Below are 6,000 nucleotides of genomic sequence, written 5' to 3'. Positions count from 1 at the left end.
TGAAACAAATCATAAACAAACAGAAGACTCCAGCTTGAGTCACTTAAAATGCAGAGGAGCAAAAAGAGGATGAAAATTACAACATGTGAAATAAGTCATTTTTGTTAAATTCCTCTTTCTGCATCTAAAGAAAAAATAACAATCATAGATGTGGGCCAGCTTGCAGTTAAGTCTGAGCAAAAGATTAGTTGTAACAAAAGCTCATTCTGTGAAACACAATGTAAGGATTCAGTAAGAGTTTAAACAGTCAAAGAGAAAAACTGGCATTTTAAGTGACTTCAAAGGCTTAAAACTGATAAGAACTGTCCAGTCAGCAACAACTTGACTCTCAGACTTTAGGGATTAGACTTGCCCTAATTCAGAAAAAGTTCTGTCAAATGATCATATTTTTTAGGATTTCATTTTGCCCTTCGAGCACTTGTCAATCTTTGTACTGTCGCGTTGCGGTATTTTAAAGCACATTTTTGGTGGTTTAGTGTGAAAGTAGAGTACAAAGAACCATTTTATTCCTGCACATTTTTTTCTTAAGTACACCTTTTATTCATTAAAGTGTAATTAAAAGTTTAACAGAGATAGATATCCAGTTGGATTTTATTAAGTGAGAAAAACAATGTATCTACTATTTATGTTAAATCGTAAAGGTAACTTTTAGATTGACATCACAGTTGCATGCTGTGTAACGAGACACAGAAAAGCTCGAAAAGTGGTGTTAAAATAAACATTCCAACAGATAAACAGTTGGACTCTTTCTGTTTGATAACCCGACAATCGTTGTTTTACATTTGTTCGCGGCTCATCTGTTGCTACTGTCTGACTGTGTGGATCATGTGACCCCTGACCACTGTGGCTGTTTTGGTCCAGTTGTTCCGCTCCGAGGACTGATTGTAATCAGAATGAGGACTCTCAGAGTGAACCAAAATTCAGTACGATTGGAGAGGAAAGATGGGTCCGAGAGCGGTTCCTGGTCCCGGACTAGGGTCCACTTAGGTGTATTCAGACAGAAAATTTGTTCCGGATTATCGGGGGAAACTAACTCTGGTTCACTTTAAGTGAACAAAATGTGTCCAGTCTGAAAGCACCCTTGGTCAGAAAGTTGCAGAGCTCAAATATAACCCCTTCCAAACCATCAGTACCACAAAAAGCACCTTCATAAGCCTCCTCAGCTAGCCATGCAACACCAAACCAAGCAGAGACACAATGCCACTCAGGCTGCCTGATCCTAAAAGAAACAAGTGTCAGATCTGCCTAAAAAGTAAGAACAGAAAAGTGTGCATCAAGTGCAAGAAATATAGTTGCAAAGATCACACTAAGAGGGCACCTTTTTGCCACACATGCATTCACACAATTCGCCTGAGTTGTGGACAGAACTGTTGGTACGGAGTGAGCCCACCCCCACTTTCCATTATCCATCTGTTTACACTTCCTCACACTACAGCCCTTCACAACTTCAGCCTAACATTACAGTCCAACAAAATGGCGAGTAATATTGAAGCTATGCAGTCGTACAGTTTGGATCCAGATTCCAGCTCAGACGAGGAAAACAAAGAGGTGAATGGATCTATTTGTTTAGAGGTGGCTGCATCAGAATGGAGCAGAGCAGGGAGATTTGGCCCACCCAGTATATTTTTTTGTAACTAATACAATATTTTTTCCAATTGCATTTTGTGTCACTCCTCATTCACAGTGAGCTGAATAAAGAAATACTCAGTATATGCAATCTTAGGCTTAATTTTCTTTCTACGTAATCAGAAAAATGCTAGAAAACCATGTTAAAAAGAGCAAAAACACTATTTGTAAGTCTTTAAAAAAAATTGAACAAAAATAAATGCACAGTAATTAGGGATGCAGACATTTAAAAAAGAAAATTAATGTTTGCATGTAATTATCTAAATACGTGCGGCCAGTGCTTAACTTGTTGGCTGCACAGTCGTTTAGGATTAGGGTTACGGTTAGGTTAATACGTGCGACCAACAACAATGTTTAGACTTGGATGCACTAATGCAGCAATTAAATCTTGGCCGCGCGTATTATGTGTGGCCAACATGAATTTTTGTGCTTGGTTGCACGTAAATATTTGCCTGTAACATCAGGCTTGAAAAAAAATGGGACCTATAGATTTATTTTAATGTCTGCATCCCTATTTAGTTAATTTCTTTCTTAAAAAAAATCATATCCTTTGGAAACCATCATTCAAAGCTGATTAAATGGCAGCCTGTGTATGTGCTGATAGGAAGACCTTGGGATGATTTTAACTCATAAAACAGCACTGTACATTTAGTCAAAGAAAAAACCCATTTATTTACAAATGAATCTATATGCTTTCAGACATGTAAACACAGAGGAGAGGTGGAGGAAAGAAAACATCATGAGGATTGAACTCAGGAGATCCAATCAGGAGGTGAACATGGACAGGTGTGTGATTGTTTGACCAAACTGTTCGTGGGTGTTAAACTCAACTGTTACCCAAAATTCCTATTCTTCCTTCCTCTTGTAAACATGTTTGCTTTTCTCCTCAGTTCAGTTGGTTCTGTAAAAGACCAACATAAATCCTCATCGTGCAACCTTCACTGTTCGGATGCAAAACGCCTTTTTTCCCCCCAGTTGTCTCCAACTCTGTGTTTCTTTAAGAGCGCGCTGAGAGGGCGGGCTGCAATTCCCGTGTCCGGCCGCTAGGCGCGTCTCTGCTCCATCAAAGCTCAAGGTGTTCAGGAGAGGAGGGTGCTGGGGGGGGGGGGTGCGAGAGAGAGAGGACGGTGTTTTATCAGCCAAGTGTAGCCTCAATCGTGAGGAGCAGACGATGGGGGAAAATCCCTCGCTTGTTTCTTTTTCTCAAAATCACCTTCATTTCAGATTTAAGTCTGTGCGCCTGCAAAGACCTGGAGCCTGGCGATTTTCAGTCACAAGAAATTCTGATTCTTTAAATAGTTCTGAATATAACAAAAAAAAAAAAATATTAAACCATCTGGAGCTAAGGCGCACTTGTTTGGGACTGGAGCGTCTCCTGCGTTTCTTTCCGCGAGAGTAGAATTGTTGGACCGCGTCTAACCCGACTCTACCCTCCGGAGTGAAAGTGCGTCCGCCTCATTCCTCAGGATTTTTTTTAATCTTCGGAGGTGGAAATATGTAGCTTTTGGGAGGACTGGAGCTTTTCCTAACGGGACGTGACGCGCAGAGGAATATTGTCTGACGTGAGGGGAAGAAGGCACCGATGGATGCGCCTCTGACGGTAAATACGCAAATCAGACTCAATTCTGTAAGCTGCACGAGGGATGTAGGGATGTTGGTTTGGGTTTGGGTAATTTACCGCTTAAATCCAGAACTGTAAAAGCTGTGGGCTGATGCTTGGTTCCTGATTTTCATGGCAGAATTACCCTGGAGATGTGGTGGAGGAAGTTGCGGCTGTGGAAATGAGCGTTTTCATTTAGGATTTAACGTGTTTCTTCTTTGTGGAGCGCGTAATAATGAGGGGATTTGTGCTTTTTGGAGAGGGTCCCGTGCCCAGCTGAAAAAAGAAAAAGAAAAAAATCCCATCTTTTTCTGTCTGCCACTTTGGACTCTCTGCTCCCAAACGCATGGGCGCGCACTGTGTGCACGGTCGCAGAACGAGCTGCGCAAAGCAGGCGGATTACTATTTAAGGGTCTGAGGGAAAAGGGACAACTTTAAATGCGCTTTCACTCAACTGCTGTGAAATTGCATGGGGTTTGAAAGAGCAGCATCCCACGAAACACCTGCAGATGGCCGGACGCGCTTTCTGCTCTGCTAAAAAATGTCTCTCTATCCAAAAAGAACATCCGGATAGGATGCTTCTACAATACATTTTGACAATATTAAAGTCGAACTCTTTTCGATGGGAAAGGGGGGATGGGTGTCAGTATGAACAGAGACTGGAAGGAAGTGTGCGCTTGCTGAAAGGACTCTCTCTACCCTGATGGAGAGAAGAAAAAAAAGCAGGAGAGTTTGCGCTGTCAGCCGCTGTGGGGGCACCATCACCATGTAAAACTGGATAGATGTGCGCGTGTGTCCGTTTATACCTCAGAACCATGTCACCTAAAGAGCTGCAGTGTGTTCCTGTCAGCTAGGTAGCCATGGATGAGGTAAGATGCAGCACCAAGTTCCTCAGTTTGAGCGGGGGGGTAGTAAAGGGGAAAAAAAAGGAAAAGGTCTCCCTGGGCACGATTCTTCATTCAACAACCCCAGCATCACATTTTCTACAAGCAAACTCCACAAGCACCTGATTTGGAAGTGTTGAAATTGTTCATCAGTCCTCCCAGTGGTTTGGTCCTGGTTTCTTGGGGGGGGGGGGGGGGGGGGGGGGGGGGGGGGGGGGGGGGGGATGAAGATGCTCTTGGATGATGGAGGGAAAAAAAGACAAAAAAAGACTGAGAAGAGCTGAGTTTTAACCAGGAACCTGTTTGCTGTGCAGACACAGAACTGCCGGCCTTCATTAAGGGGGATTTCTGCTTACAAAACACACAAAAACACAACAGGAATGCTCTATAAAATAGTTAATCACAGTGACACATTAAAGAAAAAGTGTTTATACCAAAAAGTGTGTGTTGTTTTGGCATTCTTTCCACATTCTAGGATCGAGATGAAGGGAGTTTCTTTGTAAATGATCGATTCTTTTTTGGTTCCTGCTGTTCAGTCCTGGGGTACGTTTAGGCCGTGGTGTCTATTAACCGGAAGTTGCAGCCATTCTGTCTGGCAGAAACTCCAATAATAAACTTACAGTTTTTGTAATCAATCAAGCCCAGTTTAAGTCAGTTTATCATGGATACTTGTAGGCTTTCAAATTGTTACAACCCAAATTCATTTTTCTACTGTTTTGATGTTTCAAAAACATAAAAGGTTCTTTATTAAGCTAGAAGACTTCCCCCAAAAGGCCAAAACCTTAACCAACTAAAATTGAGGGCCTATAGGCCTGATGAAAATGCAAGATCAAACAGTGTACTCTCTGATTGATTAATGGCTGCTCTTCAATGAAGAAAGTCCTATAAATTATTCTGTGACATTACCCAACTCTCCTCACGTAGACTTTGGGGGTGTTTTTATGTTAAAACACAAACACTTGTGCGTGTTTCCAGAGTATTTGTCCCTGTTGTCAAATGGAGGTCCTGTCAGAGTGTCCTTGGTGTGGACGCTGAAGGCCGCGCTGGCTACGTGTCAGGCGCTGCAGGAAATGGCAGCGGTTGATAGCTTGTGAATTAGAATATGTCCTGATGTATTCCTCCCAACACATCATTACAGCATAGTTTGAGTACTCAGACATGTTTGTTCATAATTATTATCAGCAGAAGGAAAGAAGCAGCATTTACTCCATGAAACAGTGGGTGGCTTGACGACAGAGGCCAATGTTGATAAATTTCAGAGCTTCTTTCTGTCAATAGTGATTGTTTTGAAGACAATTACAGCTTTTTGGGTTGTGGCATTTAGTGTGTGTGTTTGATTTCTTTGCAGCACTTTATCATCCAGAGAACTGCTCAGTTTACGGATAAAAACCCTCTAACTAGAAAATGACCAACTCAAAGGTTCTTTGCTCTGAACTCTGTTTAAAGGTGATGAGAAAATCGGGGGTTATGGATCAATGGCTGAGAAACACTGCTGAACATACCATATTTTAAGGCCTGATTATACAATGATCAGGCAAAGAGGAAACAATTACACCATTTTAAATATGCATCTCTCTTCACTGAGACAGCAGAAAATAAATTGGGTATTGACAATGAAGACGTAAGTGTTTTTACCTATTGAGCCTCTGTTTGGGTTTAAGGGGAAGGAAGTATAATTTTCAACTTTATTTCTTCTATATCATTGTATCCCAATTATGTCTCTTATGACAGAGTAAAAAGCAATTTTTTAAAAGTAGAGTTTTAGTGACATTTAAAAGGCCAAGCACAGATAACAATTTTTAATTGGATCTGTTCAATTGTATTACCTAACCTTTATTTGATCAGGAAAAGAGAACATTTACATTAACAGCCTCTAATATTGTAGTGCTC

The 6,000-nt window shown here is 41.4% G+C and overlaps 1 protein-coding gene across 2 annotated transcripts in view; it reads left to right on the top strand.

Moving 5' to 3' along the window:
* Positions 1-2,754: 2,754 nt before the first annotated feature.
* Positions 2,755-6,000, top strand: part of nlgn1 (neuroligin 1) — a 368,401-nt gene continuing 365,155 nt past the window's right edge. For both annotated transcript variants that reach the window (XM_020701552.2, XM_020701548.2), the window contains exon 1: positions 2,755-3,226. The gene's annotated coding sequence lies outside the window, so the exon portion shown is untranslated. The remainder of the gene's footprint in view (positions 3,227-6,000) is intronic.

Source organism: Oryzias latipes, chromosome 4 (assembly GCF_002234675.1).
Source record: "Oryzias latipes chromosome 4, ASM223467v1".
NCBI lineage: Eukaryota > Metazoa > Chordata > Actinopteri > Beloniformes > Adrianichthyidae > Oryzias > Oryzias latipes.
The sequence above is the reverse complement of the archived record's forward strand: the minus strand, read 5'-3'. Positions and strand labels throughout refer to the sequence as shown.